Source organism: Astatotilapia calliptera, chromosome 15, assembly GCF_964374335.1.
Source record: "Astatotilapia calliptera chromosome 15, fAstCal68.1, whole genome shotgun sequence".
In the NCBI taxonomy this organism is placed as follows: domain Eukaryota; kingdom Metazoa; phylum Chordata; class Actinopteri; order Cichliformes; family Cichlidae; genus Astatotilapia; species Astatotilapia calliptera.
In genome coordinates, this window is record NC_137436.1 from 9354438 (window position 1) to 9374071 (window position 19634).

The 19634-nt window shown below is 38.3% G+C and overlaps 1 protein-coding gene across 1 annotated transcript in view; it reads left to right on the forward strand.

The window, feature by feature from the left end:
• Positions 1-14457: 14457 nt before the first annotated feature.
• Positions 14458-19634, forward strand: part of esrrgb (estrogen-related receptor gamma b) — an 84159-nt gene continuing 78982 nt past the window's right edge. Inside the window, exon 1 of the mRNA XM_026194907.2 lies at positions 14458-15017. The gene's annotated coding sequence lies outside the window, so the exon portion shown is untranslated. The remainder of the gene's footprint in view (positions 15018-19634) is intronic.

The following is a 19634-nucleotide window of genomic DNA, read 5'->3' on the forward strand; positions in this document are numbered from 1 at the left end:
GCATATTGTGGTGGTCTGATGTCACAGAGGTGAAGACTGTTCACTTTACATCTGGGTCTAAAGGGGGAAACGATCTGCTGAGTTAAGACCTTTTTGCAAAACAAAGGACAAGGTGTCATTGGGCCACTGCATGAATATGAAATAGCAGCGCCCGGCATGTTGATTCACACTCCAGACAAATACTGTCACGGTTAAGGCTGAACACACTTAGCATTTCTGGATTAGCACTCTGTGAGAGTAAGATGGCACAAAGTTGCTGTGCTCAGTGATGTTTGTTGTGATTACTAATGGCAGGGGTTGTGCGAATGATTGATGGCAGAAGCTCTTAGCGATTCCAGTTATGATTCAGCTCAGTTTAATTGTGTTACAAAAAACCACAAGGGATTCTTTTTCAGTGACTTAACTTTCTTATGTTTCAGCCTAGTTTTTGTGCAGTTAGGACAAAAGTTACCACATTTACCATTCTTAAGCTGATCACCTGTATTAGGAAGGCCAAAGAATAAGGAAAGAAAGGGAATTCTCCAGTCCTTTACCAGCTTATCCTTGCTATTTTCATGGAATTTCAGAGAAAACCGCATATGGCTTTTTTCCCCCCTACTGCCCTCCAACTTTAGCCCTCCACTCCCCCACCTCTGTATTCCCGTAAATGCTGCAAGCTGGATAATGAGGAAATTGGCTCTTGGAATTGTAGCAGTTTTGGCATACATGGTAAAGAAAGTGTCAAAATAATAGCGAAAACAAAAAGGAGCTTTACTGGAAACAGGCCAATTAAAAACAGACATTGGACAGTAGATATGGCAGGCCAAAGGTTAACGACTGTTCCCTGTTTGGACAAAAGCAATGATAGTGTGCAAATACTCTCTCTAAGACACAGAGCTAATGTAGGTTTGTGCTCACACTTGCACACAAGCACAATGGTAACACACGCACATAGACACACACAGCATGGGCCAGGTTAGTGCTGGCCTCCTCATGCAGAGTCTAGACAGGAAGCTGGTCCATGCCAGATTAGGGATTTTCTCCCTCACACCCTTACACCACCATAACACACACCCACACACACACTTCTTTCAATACATCTGTGTGTATTTTGTGGTTCCGTGTGTGTCAGACAGGGAGAAAGAAAGTAGGAAAGAAAGGGAGGTAAAAGGGATGGCAATTTGGTGACAGAGCCCTGTGTGTACACAGATTTTGTGTGTTTATATGCTTGTCTGTCACTGAATCAGTCGCACACAAAATACAAAACAACTCAGCCAACGGAGAAACACAGATTCCATGTCAGAAGCTTTTTTCGGCTCGATTACTCGTTTTTCCTCGAAATGATGAGTCTGAGGCTCAGTGTGAAAAGTTCAACTCGTCCTTCTCAGGTACAGGGGCGCACTGCATCCTGTAGTGCTTAGCTAAATTAAACCGAGCCCCTGCTGTTCTCATCTGCTCACCTGTAGCCCCTGCCAGGCCTGGCCATGACCTTTGAACCCACACAGATGGGTCTGCATAATAAGACACGGGCACACACGGCTAAGTGCCATCTCGGACATGTTTGATGGGTAGCTATATCGGACTAGAAAATTTTAAATACTGTATGCACTGAATTGCTAATGTGTTGACCTTCCTGAGCAGGTGAAGTCTTGTGTGAATGTGCACATTTCTATAGTTCACTCCGTGAGTTTGACTGATCTCTTAAGCGTAAATACAGACACCAGTAGAAGTCCGCCTACTGTAATAATCTTTGTCTCTCTGTGTGTTATTGGCCTGAGGCCAGTGACCTCTGTGCCCCCTCTATGGCAGGATGTGCTGTACTTTTCACTCTGGCAGTATGAATATGCATAGCCTCCTGGCTCATTAGAAATGGCAGTGTAGACATGGCTTGGAAAAGAGCTTTTTAAATAATATTGCATATAGCTGCACCTTTAAATAGTTTTATATTTACCTGGATTTCAAAATGTGTTTATATTGTCATGCTATTTGCCATTGTCAAAGATTTCCTTTCTTTGTTTGGGGTTTTTTGCCTTAGGGGGAATTTTACTGTTTTTATTTAATACCTTTTTATGACACTTGTTCAGTTTAACCTGAGCTGCTGTTTTTAACCCTGTGTCACATATGAAACATGAGTATTTGTGATTTTTTTAGGTAAGTAACAAGGAAAACAGTACTATAATATTAATATCAAATCTGCTAAAAACTGAATTTTAGACAGACCGGAAGTTCCTTATCCTGAAAACAAATAGAATATAAATGCTGATAAAAATATAATTTGCAATTATTTTAGCCAAGCAATTACTTTTCCGACATTAGAAACTGGGACTGTTGTGGAGGACCACACCAATAAGCTGACGTAAAAATATTGGTAATTGCTAAAATTATTTTTTATGTTTCTGTAATAGTGAATCTACCAATATTCTCAAGCTCTTTAACTAGAATTTTATTTTTAATGCTCAAATACAATTACTGCTGATATCCATGAGTTTTCAACTTTACGCTTTTACAAAAAAAAGAATCCAAATTACGGTCATATACTTGCATTCCTGACTAGAAAATAGTAAATAAATAGATAACAAATTAGTCTAATAAATAACACCATAATTCTTAGTTTTAAACAGATTGTTGACAGGTTTCTAAAATAAAGTTTACTTGTTTTTATGTTTCTATTACAGGCGGTCTAATACATTTTTTTAACAGTCTACTTATTTTAAATTTGATGCCAGCAACACGTTTCAGTAACATTAGGATGGAGGTAGATTACTACAAGTGGCAGCTCCTGTGATAACCACTTGAGGCCATTTCAAAAATTGTCCCAATCGCCATAACTCCCCTAAAATTTTAAACTTTACATCACTGGGAACTCACAAGACCAGTTGCTGTAGTTTTAAAAGCCAAACGTTTAGTCACCTGTCTGATGTGTACTAATACAAACCCATTCCATCACTGACTCTGGCTTTTGGACTATGTGCTGATAAAAAGCTGTATAACCCCCCCCTCTCCAGCCTTTTATGTTGGAAACCGCTGTGTTTATTTCCAAAGAGACTTTCAAATTTTGACTTGTCCAACCACAGGACAATTATCCTGTTCACCCCAGTGCATTTTAAATGAGTACAGGCCCAAAAAAGACATTTTCCCTTTGTTTGTATATGTTTTTGTCTTTTTGGTGCTTTTTTGACATGTATTTGTGGGCACTATGACAATCGGTTTCCACCAACAATTGTTTGAAAAAAAATGTCTCAGCCCATGCAGTTATTTCCACTTCAAAATCATGTTTGTGTTCCTCTTTGGCCTAAAGTTCTTGACAGTTCTGCATTAGTTTCTTTGTGTACAGACTCATTTAACATACACTGTACATGGCTAAACCTTCAACTCCTATGCAATATATTGTTGAGAAACAGTTAAAACTTTTTAGATGTTTGAATTTTGCCCACCTCTCAAAAGTCAACATTTCTGGGCTTTTTGCAGAATTGAACAAAATCAAATCAGCGCCAAATCAAAACAACGGTTACCTCAAGGTGCTTTATAGTGTAAGGTAAAGACCATAAAAAGTTGTGTTACTTTTTTGACTGCTTGTTTTGGCTTACAGAACATTTATCACTACTTTTATTGTTCCTGTCCAAACCTTTTTGAAACTAATTGCTCACCATCCTTCCCTCCCATGGGCAGCATGGTAGCGTGGAGGTAAGCATATCTGGAATATCTGTGACCGATATCTAGATATTGGGAATTCAGTGCCATCTCAGTAGGCTGTAAGCACAATAAACTGAAAAAAAAAGGCTATTACCCAAAGGTGGATGGTTGGATGGATGAATAATAGGCCATTTCACTGCATTCTTGTTGTTTATACCAAATTCTGGACCTATGATCCAACTATCACAGCATAAATTGAGACTCATCAGACCACAAAAACATATTTCTAATCTTCTTTCAATTTTCATCCACTCTCGGTTTCCAGTTTTTTGCTTATTCAATGCTGCTGTAGCCTATATGCGTCACAGTTGTCAATTTAGAAATACTCTACTGCATATCAGTTACTCTTGCCTTCCTATTAGCTCAAAACAATCTGACCATTCACCTCTGGCATTAACAAGTAATTTTCATCCAGATAACTGCCTCTCACTGAATATCAGACCGTTCTCTATGAACGCTTGAGATGGTTGTGGGGGAAAACCCAGTAGATCAGCAATTTCTGAACTATTCAAATCAGTCCATCTGGCAGGAACAACCATACATGTTCAAAACCACATAAATCACCGTTCTTCCTCAATGTGATGCTCAGATTGAACTTTAGCAGGTTGTCTTGACCACGTCCACATGTGATTGTTTGTTTTTTGTTTAATTTGTTAATGAGCAGTTGAACAGATGCAGTTAACAAAGTGGCTGGTGATGAGTATATATTAATATACATCTCTCTAAAGCTTTAAGTGATACTGTACTTATTGCCAACAAGTTTTTCCTGTTGAAAATTTAATATATGAGTATATTTGCACCTTGTCTTAGAGAATATATGACAAATGTGCACTGCTGACTGCTGCATTAACAGTATATGTCATCCCCTTCTTGGTTCTGTCTACGAAATGGTCCTCTTCATTTCCCACATGAGTGGTTTTCTTATCATCCAGGTCTCCTATCACCTGCCCCGGGGGCTGAAATAAAGCCGATAAAACACCCAAATATTCTGTTAAACATGGACGGCCTCTGCCATGTGGCCGATCCCTGCAATGCCTCCTGGGTAATTATGGTAATAACTCAGCTGTCAGAGGCGAGGCCAGAGGCCCTGGGATGACGAGGTCAGACTAAAAAGGCTGAGACGAGAAGAGTGGCGGTGGTGGAAACAGGGCGGCGGGGTCAAGGTGAAGCGGGAAGGGCTCGTGCGTTGCTATCCCATAAACCCTTGCTGTCATATCAGAGGCCGTTGGATGAATGTGGACATTCCCTCTGATCTGTACTCCTCAACAATCAAGATGCTGATGAGGGATGATGACAAGTGTTTGAGCAGCACTGTTTGTGCAGCCTTGACTAGCGGACGCCTGCTGGGTTGGTGGGTAGGAAGGTCAAAATGTGCCACAGTTTGGGCTGCTGAACTACAGACTTTTAATAGTTGTGAGATATTTCATGTCAAATTTTGAAAAGCTGATTGGACAGTCGACCATATTATTTTCTTCTTTACTGAATTTGCGAAAGGCAAAGGACAAATATGATCCATTATGGGTGCACGTGGTCTCAGAGACGGAGGTTTACACCATTACTTTCAGAAATTAAAATCGACTCCTTTGTATTCTCTGTATTGTCTGACTGCCTGCACAATCTGACGGCGATCTCTTGTATGATGAATAATGGAGACAAAACCAGATGAAACTCTGTGTTTGGATTTTTTTTGCAGAAGATCTACGTGTATCAGTTGGTTCAGTGTTCAGGTTAGACTTTTTCTTCATCTACCCCATTCCATTTAGAGTCATCTATTCTCTGTAAAGAGTGTAAGTGTATGTAAGTTTATTAATCATTAACCCACATTGGTGTGGATTCAAAGAGGAGTAAATCAGAGGGTTGCTGATTGTAAATTAGTCTATGAGAAAACATCCTGGGCTCCTCCGATGTGTGACCTCAGTAAATAGTTTATGTTCTAAATCACAAGTTTAAAATCTTCCCTAATTCCTAATGCTTTTTATTTTTGTAAATTATGGTCTTATTTAGAGTAAAATAGATGACAAGTCAAGATATTTTGGTCAAACATTAATTAAGCTTCAGAAAAACCTACTCCACTAGGGGTGGACATTTACAGTCTTAAAGTTATATCACCATATTTTAAGAAAATTAGTAATAATGATATTTATGATGACTAGCAAAAAACTGTTTTTAGTAGGCCTTTAATGCTTCTTCACTTTGCTCATGCATCAAAACACAGATATGTAAATTGATTTATCATATTATTTTTTTCATCTTCCTTATATTACAGTATATAGTGAGACTGCTGGCATAAACCGCTGTTCACAAACCCAAAACAAATCAATAATAAATGCATGTTTTTATTCCCATATGGAAAATAAATAGAAAAAAACGTATAAAAGACTTGCATAAGATTTGGCTTGCTTCATATAGTGAATCATGTAAGGATTATATGATTTACTCATGAAAGTGGCCACATTTTCATTACTTTCATATATTGTTTGAGTAAGTATCCAAAACATACGAGTTTCATTTATATAATTTTTCAAGGGATCTTATATCTGTTTTCACTCTTGTATGCTTTTCATACAAGTTTCACACAAGACAGATACAAACTTTATAAGATTTATATATATCTTTTCCATATGGGTTGTTCTTGTTCTTTGCAAGCTACGTATTCATTGAAGACTAAATTAATTCTTTTTAGTGCTGCTGCACTAAAAACAGTTTAACAAAATGCATTTACAAACAATAACGTATACGTAAAGTAACGTAGATATAAGGCTGCTATTCGTTTTGAGACGTTGTAGTTTACTACTGCAAACAAAAACAAAGGCAGTTTCCATTCTTCTTGTCCAATGAGCTACTGTCATTGATGACACAAAATGTTGGTGGTAGAAGGTATAGCACAATAGTACTGACACAGCATAAAATATATTTAAGCACAGAAGTAGCAGTAGCATGTTGGAGTGTTTGGGTCTAACTTTTTCAACCAGTTAGTTAAAGTCCTTCTTTTCCTCCAATTGGATTGGCAGTATATCCTTGGCCAAAACACATGTAACTGCATCAGTATTTTCCATCCGCTTTTTGCTCATCCAATTATGTGGAGTGCAACTACTCAGTTTAGGCATTTGTTTTTACTTTTGGAGTGAACATCACCAGATGATTGTATCTTCACTTGACTGGCCTTCATTAACTGGCTGTACTCAATAGTGTGTTTTTGCTTCCAGCAGAATTTGTTGACAGTGGTGTTCAAGGTTTAGCACGAATGGTTTGCATTTTTCGCAAAGCACTGTGGTTTTTTGGAAGTCTGGTCTCTTGTTGCAAAACCACCTCCATACTATTGAAATTGCTTCTTTTTTAGGTACTAAGTCGTGCTGATACGCTACTTAAAAAAACCTAAAACTAAAAGCAAAGTGGGAAAATACATTTAGTTAACTAAAATAAAAATTTAAAGTGGACTTTTGAAAAAAAAAGAAAACTAACTGGAATACCTAACATCCCTATAGGGTTTAAAATATTTCCTTCACAGGGGTGGATCTAGAGAAATTTTGCTAGGGTGGCATGGAATATGTACTATATGTGGTTAAAATACATAAAATGCAGAAAGTATACACGTTTCATTTAAACATTGTCTGTAACATTCTTAATAGCTTTAGCCCAAGTAATTAAACATTTCAGTTACATAAAAAAATTTGAATTTGAATTTTTTGTATAACAAATAAGTATGTAGCCGAATAAGTACTAAATCTAGAAAGCTACACAACATAAGGTGGTTCAGTTAGAAATACAAGTCTAACATAAGTTTTAATTGCTACTGATAACAAGAAATAAGGAAGCTATGGGTGAACCATTTTTTAATTGTGGGGCCATTATGCGGTATATTCACTTTAAGAATTTGCATTCAATATTAATTACTAATAGGCTTAACATGTTAATGCTAGCTTATTTTAATGAACAACATTGTCATATGCAATGGTGGCACTAGGGGTGGCAAGAGATTATTTTATTATTTTGCCACCACAGTAGATCCACCACTGTTATTTCAAATAGAAAGTGCTTTTCCTGTGTCTTTTGTTTGTACATAGAAACTATGTGACTGAGGCTAGTTTGTGAACGCACGCCATTTTTACAAATATAAATTGAACGTAATGTTTGCACGTTCATGCGCACATTACACTTACGTTTTAACGGTCATTATTGAGTTCAAGTTTTACGAATTTGCAGTTTTAATTTCCTATCTGGCATGCTTTACAATTCTAGACCACCGGTCCCAAACCTTTTTTGCGCCACGGACGGTTTATGTCCGACAATATTTTCATGAACCAGCCTTTAAGGTGTTGCGGATAAGTAAAACCAGTGTGGGTACCTAAAACAAGAAGATTTATTCATAACACACGGAAAAAGACCCAGGGAAACAGAGTTAATGATAAAAATAATTAAAAAAAAATAACGATAAAAATGGATAAAAACCCTGAAAACCATAAATGTCACACCCGAGCCTCATCTTGCCCAGCCCGGGGGTTGGGGACCGCTGTTCTAGACCATTAACTTAGGTTGAAAGATGGTTACAGCAGATGGCAGAGAGAGGGAAACTTTCTAGACATTTGCATGTTACATACAAAGAACCATGATCACCTTAAAAGTCTGCAAGGATTTGCCATGAACTGTGTGGCTGGTCATTCCTTTGAGGTAAGGTATTGACTTCCCTTTTCAGTCACTTCAGTCTCAATTTCTGTGTTCACAATTAAAATTAAATAATGGATTAATATGAATTAATCATTAATTAAAATATAATTTCTGACCTGTTGCAAAATATTGAAAGCTGTACCCTTTCCTCATTTACTGACAGTATAAATGTGTCGTTTTAAATGCTGCTCCAAGTCATCTTTAATAATAATTTAGCAGTAAATCAGCTATTTGTGGTAGATCAACGTTTTGAAGTAACAGAAAAGATATGTAGAACAATCATTGTAACTAGTTCATGATAAGAGCCATACCACATACAGGATGGGCCCGCCACCATTCTATCTTTGTGTTTAAGTTACTTGTTTCTACTGCTTCCTATTGTTTCCAAATTTTTAGTTATTCAAAATCTATATTCTTAAATTGTCAACTGTAACTGTACCAAGTTTATTGCGGTACTTAAAAAGTCTCAAACTAACACTGAAACATTTTAAAAATACAAGACTATAATAACTTTGGCTCTTGCTCTCAGAGAACCAGAGTTATGTATTTGTGCTAGAAAATGTTAAACACACCGTGTAGCTATATTGTGGATATCATGAGATGACATTTTTTTAATCACATGAAAATCACATGTAGTATTGTGCAGTGTTGGGAAGGTTACTTTTAAAATGTATTCCGTTACAGAATACAGAATACATGCCCCAAAATGTATTCTGTAACGTATTCCGTTACGTTACTCAATGAGAGTAACGTATTCTGAATACTTTGGATTACTTAATATATTATCGTGCTTTTTACAACAACGTGAATGTACTATTGCTGTGTGATTTATTACTATTACTGAAGGTCCGCGACTCCGAACTGTAGTAAAGGGACCTTTGACTAATACGGCGGGGTCCCTGTCAGCTCATAGCCGAAAAATAGCTTTACTTTGTTGTGTGGGTCAATTTTTCTTGCGAGAGACAGAGAGAGGCGTTGAAAGACTGCTCCAACGGTGTTATATTCTGGTCTCATTCACGACAGACTCCAGAATATCTATTTCCTACCCAACGGGGTAGTAAGTTTTATTAACAAGTCATGCGACTCAGATTGGTCCTCTGCCATGTACAACAGCAACATACAGCCTAGCAATCCTTACTTGTGTGACACTCTAAAACGTCCGTGCAGCAACACAATCTATTGTGGAACAAAACATCTTGCAAACAATAATTCACATTATTACATCCCTTCTCTTTTTTTTTTTTTTTTTTTTTGGAAAAAACAGAAGTCCTTTTGTTTTGATTTGTCCTTCTTCTCACTGAGGGTGAAAACAATATGAAACACTCAAAGAATACAAAAGCATTCCACTTATTCAAACATGTACATTTCTGTAAGCTGTAGTGAACATCAATATCCACAGAATACACAACTCTTCCCCTCAAACAATAAACAATAAATCCTCATTATGCAACATAGTCTTTGTACCTAAGTGGTGGAACCACTTTGCGGCCTGACCTTGTCCTGACACCCCCTGTTACCTCGTCAGTCTTGATCTGCCGCTCACGAGTGTCTGAGGGAGCTGTCACTGACCTGGTCGGTGCCCCGGTGTCCGTTATGGCATTTTCCTGATCCACCACGCCTGCATGTCTCAGGTGCCTCCGATTCCTCCTCAGGACACTTCCAGAGTCCAACTGAACCTCATAGGATGTATTCCGTTACTCCCCAACACTGGTATTGTGGATGGCCTGATATGGCACAGCCCTAGTGTTGGTGACATCACAGTGGCTACATCCTTTATATACAGTTCTTTGATTGTATTGATTGATATTGCCGATAAGAACTTTCTTCATATAGTAATATGATGTCCATGTTAAAAATGAAGACAATTACTAACTTAATAATGATGTAACTCTACTAATTATAACATTCAAAAAGATATGTATAAGCATCATTTAACAGTAAAAGCTCACAATAATTACTTACTCTGTTGTTTGTGCGTGTGTTGCTGTGCATGTGTGTAGCCTGAGGCTTTCTTACATAACCTATATTTAGACTTAAAGTTATGCTAGACGAACAATGACAGAAACACAATATTCCCCCCGTTTTCAGTCCAAATTCTGGTTGGAGGGGAGACCACAAGAAAATGTTACCATTCAATCACCATTTTGGCTTCTTCAGCATTTCCACATTTCCTTGAGCCTTAAATTTTCCTCTCCTGTGCTACTCCTTCATCAGCCAGGCCAAGGCTTTGTCTAGGTCATTCCACTCTCTTTGCATAGAAATATCCTCTCTAAATTATAAATTTGAAAGGAAGTGGATTGAAATGACAAGTGTAATAATTTCCAATGACACACATCTCCATTGAGACCGAGGCTTAATGTAAAAGTGATCAGAGCCAGAGCTATCATCAGGCATTCACATGTCAAGGAAAAAGAGAAAGCTGCATTTAGGGAAAGTGTGAGCAAAAATCTAACATTGCAATGAATAACCTCATAAGGCACTGGGAAACTCTCCACTTAGGTTATTGTGAAGTTAACCAGAATTAGAATTGATAGATATGGACTCAACCTTAATTTTGCGCCATAGATCACAATTTTTATGTACGTATTTTTTTCCATTTTAAAGTAAGAGGAATCGCCAAGCCTTAAATATCTCACTTCTGAACCCATTAGTTATTGATGCCATATTCGTGCTTACACAGTTTCATACACTCCATCCATGCTGTGGTTCATTGAGACACCTGACCTGCAAACAACTATAAATATGTATTTGCGTCAGCTTGTCTAAAAATAACTGTATTACAATTGAGTATCCTGGAAAAGGTCCAGGCGAGTTGTGGAGCGAGCAGCAGTCAGCATTCAAAGTCCAGAGAGAGACATGGCAGTGTCAAGAAAGTGCAGGCATATCGATAGCTTTGTGGTCAGCAGGAGAAAAAAAAGAACCCACTTCACATAGGGATCCTTTGGGTCAGAGGATGTATTTCTGGAACATTAAGACTGAGGCCAAGAGCTTATTTAAAGTAATTCTCCCATCAGAGCGTTGAAGCTTTAATGATAGAATCCAAGATGTAAAGCGTTTTTTACCATGTTAGATAAAACAAAGATTCAAGATATATCTCAATGTCAACAGTAATTACTTAATAGTCATCTATAGATGCATACTTAAGTTTGGGTGCAGATGCCATCTGACTAATAAACAAAAGGAATAAATAAAGAAATAGAAGTGCTGGCATGTGATAACAGTGAATTAAACCAAATAGCTATCTACAGTCCTCTGTCAACTGCCAGCATTGTGGTCTTTGACACTTTAATATGTATTTTATATGATGAATTATAATATTCAGATGAGGACTATTAGGCCCTCCTATGAACATTTCATTCTTTTGAGGTATTTCCCAAGTCCTGTTAAACAGAGCACGGAATTTTTAAAACAGCTTTTCCAAACATCCTAATTTTACTTTGGGTGCTTAAATTATTTTACTTTGCGCACAGAAACAAACTTATTTTAAGAAATTAATTTAAAAAATGCAAGGTTAAAAATTTGTCAGTTGGGTCTCTAGCAATCCCAGCTTATTCTTCTCTCTCAAGCTCCTCCAGATTTGATGGTCTTCTAGTATGGACCTTGGTCTTCAGTTCATGCAAGAGGATTTGCGAGGTTTAACAGAGTTAGAAGTTACAGTGGGGCAAAAAAGTATTTAGTCAGCCACCGATTGTGCAAGTTCCCCCACCTAAAATGATGACAGAGGTCAGTAATTTGCACCAGAGGTACACTTCAACTGTGAGAGACAGAATGTGAAAAAAAAATCCATGAATCCACATGGTAGGATTTGTAAAGAATTTATTCGTAAATCAGGGTGGAAAATAAGTATTTGGTCACCTCAAACAAGGAAAATCTCTGGCTCTCACAGACCTGTAACGTCTTCTGTAAGAAGCTTTTCTGTCCCCCACTCGTTACCTGTATGAATGTTTGATCTCATCATCTGTTTAAAAGACACCTGTCCACAGCCTCAAACAGTCAGACTCCAAACTCCGCCATGGCCAAGACCAAAGAGCTTTCGAAGGACACCAGGAAAAGTATTGTAGACCTGCACCAGACTGGGAAGAGTGAATCTACAATAGGCAAGCAGCTTGGTGTGAAAAAATCAACTGTGGGAGCAATCATCAGAAAATGGAAGACATACAAGACCACTGATAATCTCCCTCGATCTGGGGCTCCACGCAAGATCTCATCCCGTGGGGTCAAAATGATCATGAGAACGGTGAGCAAAGATCCCAGAACCACACGGGGGGACCTGGTGAATGACCTGCAGAGAGCTGGGACCAAAGTAACAAAGGTCACCATCAGTAACACACTACAACGGCAGGGAATCAAATCCCGCAGTGCCAGACGTGTTCCGCTGCTGAAGCCAGTGCATGTCCAGGCCCGTCTGAAGTTTGCCAGAGAGCACATGGATGATACAGCAGAGGATTGGGAGAATGTCATGTGGTCAGATGAAACCAAAGTAGAACTTTTTGGTATAAACTCAACTCGTCGTGTTTGGAGGAAGAAGAATACTGAGTTGCATCCCAAGAACACCATACCTACTGTGAAGCATGGGGGTGGAAACATCATGCTATGGGGCTGTTTTTCTGCCAAGGGGACAGGACGACTGATCCGTGTTAAGGACAGAATGAATGGGGCCATGTATCGTGAGATTTTGAGCCAAAACCTCCTTCCATCAGTGAGAACTTTCAGAATCAGAATCAGAATCAGAATACTTTATTGATTCTGATTCTTTGAAGATGAAACGAGGCTGGGTCTTCCAACATGACAATGATCCAAAACACACCGCCCGGGCAACAAAGGAGTGGCTCCGTAAGAAGCATTTGAAAGTCCTGGAGTGGCCTAGCCAGTCTCCAGACCTCAACCCCATAGAAAATCTGTGGCGGGAGTTGAAAGTCCGTGTTGCTCGGCGACAGCCCCAAAACATCACTGCTCTCGAGAAGATCTGCATGGAGGAATGGGCCAAAATACCAGCTACTGTGTGTGCAAACCTGGTAAAGACCTATAGTAAACGTTTGACCTCTGTTATTGCCAACAAAGGTTATGTTACAAAGTATTGAGTTGTATTTTTGTTATTGACCAAATACTTATTTTCCACCCTGATTTACCAATAAATTCTTTACAAATCCTACCATGTGGATTCATGGATTTTTTTTTCACATTCTGTCTCTCACAGTTGACGTGTACCTCTGGTGCAAATTACTGACCTCTGTCATCATTTTAGGTGGGGGAACTTGCACAATCGGTGGCTGACTAAATACTTTTTTGCCCCACTGTAACTTGCTAGTTTCAATTTAAAGGTGATACCTGAATGAGGGATTTCTGAAAACCTTGGAGTCTTTCAACATAAACGAAGGATCATAAAGGATTAAACAGCAGTAACGCGTTACTGCCCATCTCAGCTGGGTATTCGGATTACGCGTTACTGTAATCCGATTACTTTTTCAAGTAACGAGTAAAGTAAGGGATTACTATTGCAAGATTAGATTAGATTAGATTAGCTTGCTGTTACTTTCCCGTAGGAACGCTGCGTTACTGCGTTACTAAAACCGTGACTTTTTTTGCAAGAATGTCTCATGACAGTGACGTAAGCGAGTGCCACGTTTGTGACAACAGCTGTGTGCAGATCAACAGTGGATAATATATCCAGTGCGGGAGAGAGTATGAGCATTCAGCGTTTAAAGTAGAAGTACTGACCTTATTTTGAGTTTGATTCCATAAAAAGTGACAAAAACCCTAAACTTCCAAGCAAGCACCGAGTGCGCTACCACGTAATGGGAAATTCACAGAGAAACTCGCGGATTCTTCAACTGACCGCTGCAGCACACCTGCACCAGGGCAAACATCTGCCTACCCCACTCCTGCTTTACAGGTGAAAATAGAGCAACAGGACCGCTAGTGTTTGATTTTATTTATTTTCTGCTGTGTTTTACTTGCATCTATTTGAAAGAGTGAGTGTAAACACAAAAACATATTTTATTTTATGTGCTGGAATGTGCAGAAAATAGGTTTAAATGTTAAACTAATTTCTTCAAGTCAGAGAATGTTGCATATAATTAAATTTTTGCTTGATGCATAAAGTTAAAAGATTAAAACCAGTGTTGGGGAGTAACGGAATACATGTACCGCCGTTACGTATTTAGAATACAAAATATGAGTAACTGTATTCCGTTACAGTTACCGTTTAAAAAGGTGGTATTCAGAATACAGTTACTTTGTTGAAATAAATGGATTACACTGCGGTACTTTCCTGTTTCATTTTGTCGCGGGTCAGGACTGTTTGGGTTTTGTTTGACAGCTACGTTCTTTCGTTCCAGGCGGCAGCGTTACGGTTGCCATGGTTACAGGGCGACGCTCTCTCTCTCTTTCTGCGACTGTGTGTTTCCTGGGTGAGAGAGCGCCTTTTCGTTGTTGTTGTTGTGCTAAGCTAACAGGCAGAATGCTACAAGCATAGCTCTAAAGAATGTAGCATCATGGGCAGTATAGTCCGTGTTGCAGGGAGAATGGACTGCCATACACGTTATGTGTCTGTGAGCGCGAGGAGGGAGAAAAAGGCGAGTGGAAAGGTACGAGTTGTCGTCGAGGAAAAACGGGAGCTGGAAACATGTAAATATAATAATAACCACTGCAGCCAAGAAGAGTGCCTGACGAGCCCAGTTGTAAGTAAGCACCGTGTTCGTGTTTTCCTCCGAAAACAATAAGTTCCGTTGGAGCAGTCTTTCAACGCCTCTCTCTGTCTCTCGCAAGAAAAATTGACCCACACAACAAAGTAAAGCTATTTTTCGGCTATGAGCCGACAGGGACCCCGCCGTATTAGTCAGAGGTCCCTTTACTACAGTTCGGAGTCGCGGACCTTCAGTAATAGTAATAAATCACACAGCAATAGTACATTCACGTTGTTGTAAAAAGCACGATAATATATTAAGTAATCCAAAGTATTCAGAATACGTTACTCTCATTGAGTAACGTAACGGAATACGTTACAGAATACATTTTGGGGCATGTATTCTGTAACGGAATACATTTTAAAAGTAACCTTCCCAACACTGATTAAAACTAATAAAAACAAGTTTAAGTTTTAAAAAGAGACTTTTCCATTTGATTACATTTTGTATGATGGATTATGCAGAAAAAGTAGAATTGGGCTGAAAGATCTATCGCTTTATCACCTATTCAGGTTGTAAATCGTGTTTTTAAAAAGTAATCAATTAACTAAGTAACTAATTACTTTTCAAAATAAGTAATCAGTGAAGTAACGGGATTACTTTTTTGGGGAAGTAATCAGTAATTAGTTACTGATTATTTTTTTCAAGTAACTTGACCAACACTGTTAAACAGTAGAAATGTTTGTAGGGTTATTAAAATTATGCTAGCTGGCATATAATGGTGTGCTACCTGGTGGCTACCTACTGAGCTATGGTTAGAATAATAATATAACAACATTAGCAGAGCAAATCCAATAGCTCTATTTGATCCGGAAGCATGTCATCACTTAACAAGCGGATTTAAATTGAGCAAACAGGCTAACATTTGATTTTAGCCTCTAGCTCGATTTCCGCCCAGCAGCAACACTACTCCCTCACCTACACACTCATCCAGCAGTGGAATACCACTTGGAATACTAGTCTTGGTAAGAGACAAATAAAACTCATTTTAAGCTTCTTTTTTTTCGCTGTAAAGTAATACTCTAATTTTACTTATATCACGTAATTGAAGCTGTGGGGTTTGTGTGGTATTGTGGGTATAAACAGACACTTCAAAGCTGGTGCACACTGTAGCGATCAGTAATAGCAAGTTCATTTAGCTGATTAACACAGGTACTAACAGAGTCACAGAGACATATTTTGGGGGCAACGCAACTCTAAACACTTTCTGACCTGCCCATGTGTCATATTCCTTGCATGTTTGAGCGTGTTGGATCAACTAAATGATAATGTGACGCTCAGTGTTGCTTAAATAATTGGTTGGATTGTTACAAAGCAGCAATCCCACTACGTGTTATTGTCATCTACAATTTTTCCTCTTCTTCTCCGAATATTTATTTACGCCGTTTGTCTGTAGAGAGACTGCTCGCACCTCAAAATGACTGCCTCAATCATATGCTGTGTTCTTCTATTTAAACTTTCAAAAATTTTTACTGTTTCTGAACTATTCTACTTTTTCTGATGATAAAGTTCCATTCATTTTGAATTGAGGGCAAGTTCTCTCTCACCTTTCCCCTTTTGGCTTTGTAGGGCTGCTCAATTAATCGAATTTTAATCACGATTAAGATCTGGGCTTTCAACGATCATTAAAAATGACGGAGCCGATTATTAGCCCCTCCTTCATTTATCCGCGACACCTTAAAGGCCGGTCCGTGAAAATATTGTCGGGCATAAACCGGTCCGTGGCACAAAAAAGGTTGGAGACCGCTGATTAAGAGGACCCGAGGGAAGCTCGGAAAGCTAAGCAGAAGTTATTTGGAGAGGAGAGTGACTGCTGTTGGTTGAAAAGAGAGGTTAAAAAAACTTCACTGGTGTTGCACACTATTTTATATTATTTTTTTAAAGTCATTGTTAACCCTTTAAAGCCGGTCAGAGCAGCACGCTCCGTTTTGTGTAACTATTTTTAAATCCCTGTAGAACCGGAACCGTGTAAGCTAGCGCAATAATTTGTTTTGCACCGGAGGAGTTGTACTTACATCTGATGCCATCAGCTTGTCCTCGGTCACGGTTTCCTTCCACATAAAGCTTTGCAAAAATTGCATAAAAAGCGCTTGCAGGAACAAAAACATAATATTCCAGAAACAGGCTTTGCCGATCTGATCAGCTGTTCGTAACACTTCCCACAGTTAAACAGACGTCAGCTCGAACTGTCACATGTCCGCCATTTCCTGCCCGAAACCGGAAGTGACGTCATTTTCGCGGAAATTGTAGTTTTTTTTACTTGTAGGCCTTAAAAACCTATACTGGTCATGTTTGACTTTTCTGAATAGTTGCTGGGATGCTTAGAACTCGAATTGCACTGCTGGAAATATTTTATTTTGATGCACCTGCTGTTTTCTTTGCAAATTTGCATCATAGGATTGTTTTTTCGTTTTTCCTGCAGTATATAAAAATTGCTGTATCTCCAAAATAAAACTATGAAGACACTCAAAATAAATTTCCTGTTGTTGTAAACTATTTTTTGCAACTTTTTTGTATTTAAAGTTTTGAAGGATAAGCCTCTTAAATTTCTCCAAGTAGAAATATATGTAAAAAAAACAAAAATGATTTTCAATTTTTTTTGTAGTTTATTGCACTTTTTTGCAATTAATGTAGTTACTATGTACTTAATGCATACATATTATTAAAATATGGGCTATTACAGTTGCATAGCAAATTGAAATGCTCCCACAAATGGCACTACAACATGTAAAAATATAATATAAGCTCTGGCGGACTTGGTTCTATAGTAGGTCTTAAAGGGTTAAATAAATATCGTCAAATAATCGAGATCTCAATTTCAGTGAAAATAATCGTGATTATCATTTTTGCCATAATCGAGCAGCCCTATGGCTTTGTATACTGAAGATTATCAGTTCAATTACAACATAGGATTTCTTCTTCTGTCTATGTTGTGTATTACACATTTTGCACAGCACGCTTTACAGAAATCATTTCAAACTGTATAATAATCAAACTATAAACATTTTCCCATGTAAAAAATGATTGCATACTGCAAAGGGTCACCTTTACTACAATAACAATACAGCAGACACATTCATAAGCCCACATCTTCGAAGACTGTGCATGTGCTACAACTTCTACCTGAAAATGTATTTTGTGAAAAAGAAAATACAGAAGATGAAAAGTGTTTCAAACACCATATACATAATATATCAACTACCAATACTAAAACCAGATGCTCACTTGGATGATGAGCGATTAGAGCGATTAGAATCATTCTTGTAAAAACCTCATTCTAATCTGTCTCCCTTTAAGTAATACTATTGCTTACTACATTGACATTTAAAATGAGAGACAATTAAATTCTGTTTAATTACACTCATAGTCGGGGGGCCGTATTATAAAGTGTTAGACACTTCAATAACAGATACTACAGATGTCCCACAGGAACAAATGGAGGAAGACAATAAAAAGGCCAAAAAAGGCTCCCAGGACAAAAATTGCCCAACGTTTCATTCAAAAGGTTGTCACAAATTTATTTTTGTTACTGACTTTGTTACTGAAAAAGTTGCAGTCAAACAGAACTGATATATTTTAGAGAAATTCACTCTTTCATTTGAGGATCAATGTGAGAGTGGTGATCACTCTTACAGCATGTAAAAAGAAATTTGAGCAGTCACTAAAAAACTGCAGATCAAAGAAAAACTTTACAAAGCAGTTTGCAAAAAACAACAATTCCTCAGGGCTGAGTTTCACAGACAGAGCAAAGTTAAAAACAGTGAATCAGTGGAGAAACCTGTTGATGATGTTGATTCTCTGCTTCAGCCTGCGAGCTCTGTGAGCTCGAAACACTTAAATCAGCTTCAGTGGGCAAATGTTTGGCGTTCACAAAGGCACCTGAAATTCTCCCTGATGTTCTCAGAAGGAAAACACCTTTAACAACAGAATATGATTCACCACACAACACCACTCTGTTTATATTATATTATATTTATATTTAGGTAAAAGTAAAGGTTTTGTTGGCGCTCATGAGATTGTGGTTAGGTACCCAGACTGAGAGCCATAGTCAGCGTAACATGGGCAATTCTTGGCACTCAGACGATAAAAGATCCAGAATTAATAAAAATGCATCCCAGTTGCAGGTTCCCATGCAGTACGTGACTTTTAATGTAAAGCTTAAATTAAAATATTCCTTCATTTTGCCATAAAGCTAAGCAATTAAACATGGCTTGCATTTGTGGATGCTCAGAGAACATTCACAGTTGGCTTCTAGAAGAAGTGTGAGGCGAACTCCAGGATAAAGAACTTATTCTAGTGCAAGAAAACCTTCAAAATTTTAAAAAGTACATTCTCAAAGACCTCCGACTGGGTTAAGATTTTAAATAAATCACAACCCAGAATAGCATAATTTAAATTACGCTGTTTACTAGACCAGCGGTCCCCAACCCCTGGGCCACGGACCAGTCGTTTGGTACCAGGCTGCGAAAGTTGAGGCTTGGGTGTGAAATTCATGGTTTTCAGGGTTTTTATCATTAACTCGGTTTCCCTGGGTCTTTTCCCGTGTTGTAGTTGTGTGAAATATTTACACGTTACCATAGCGACCAGAGAGCATTAAGGGGCAGAGAGGAG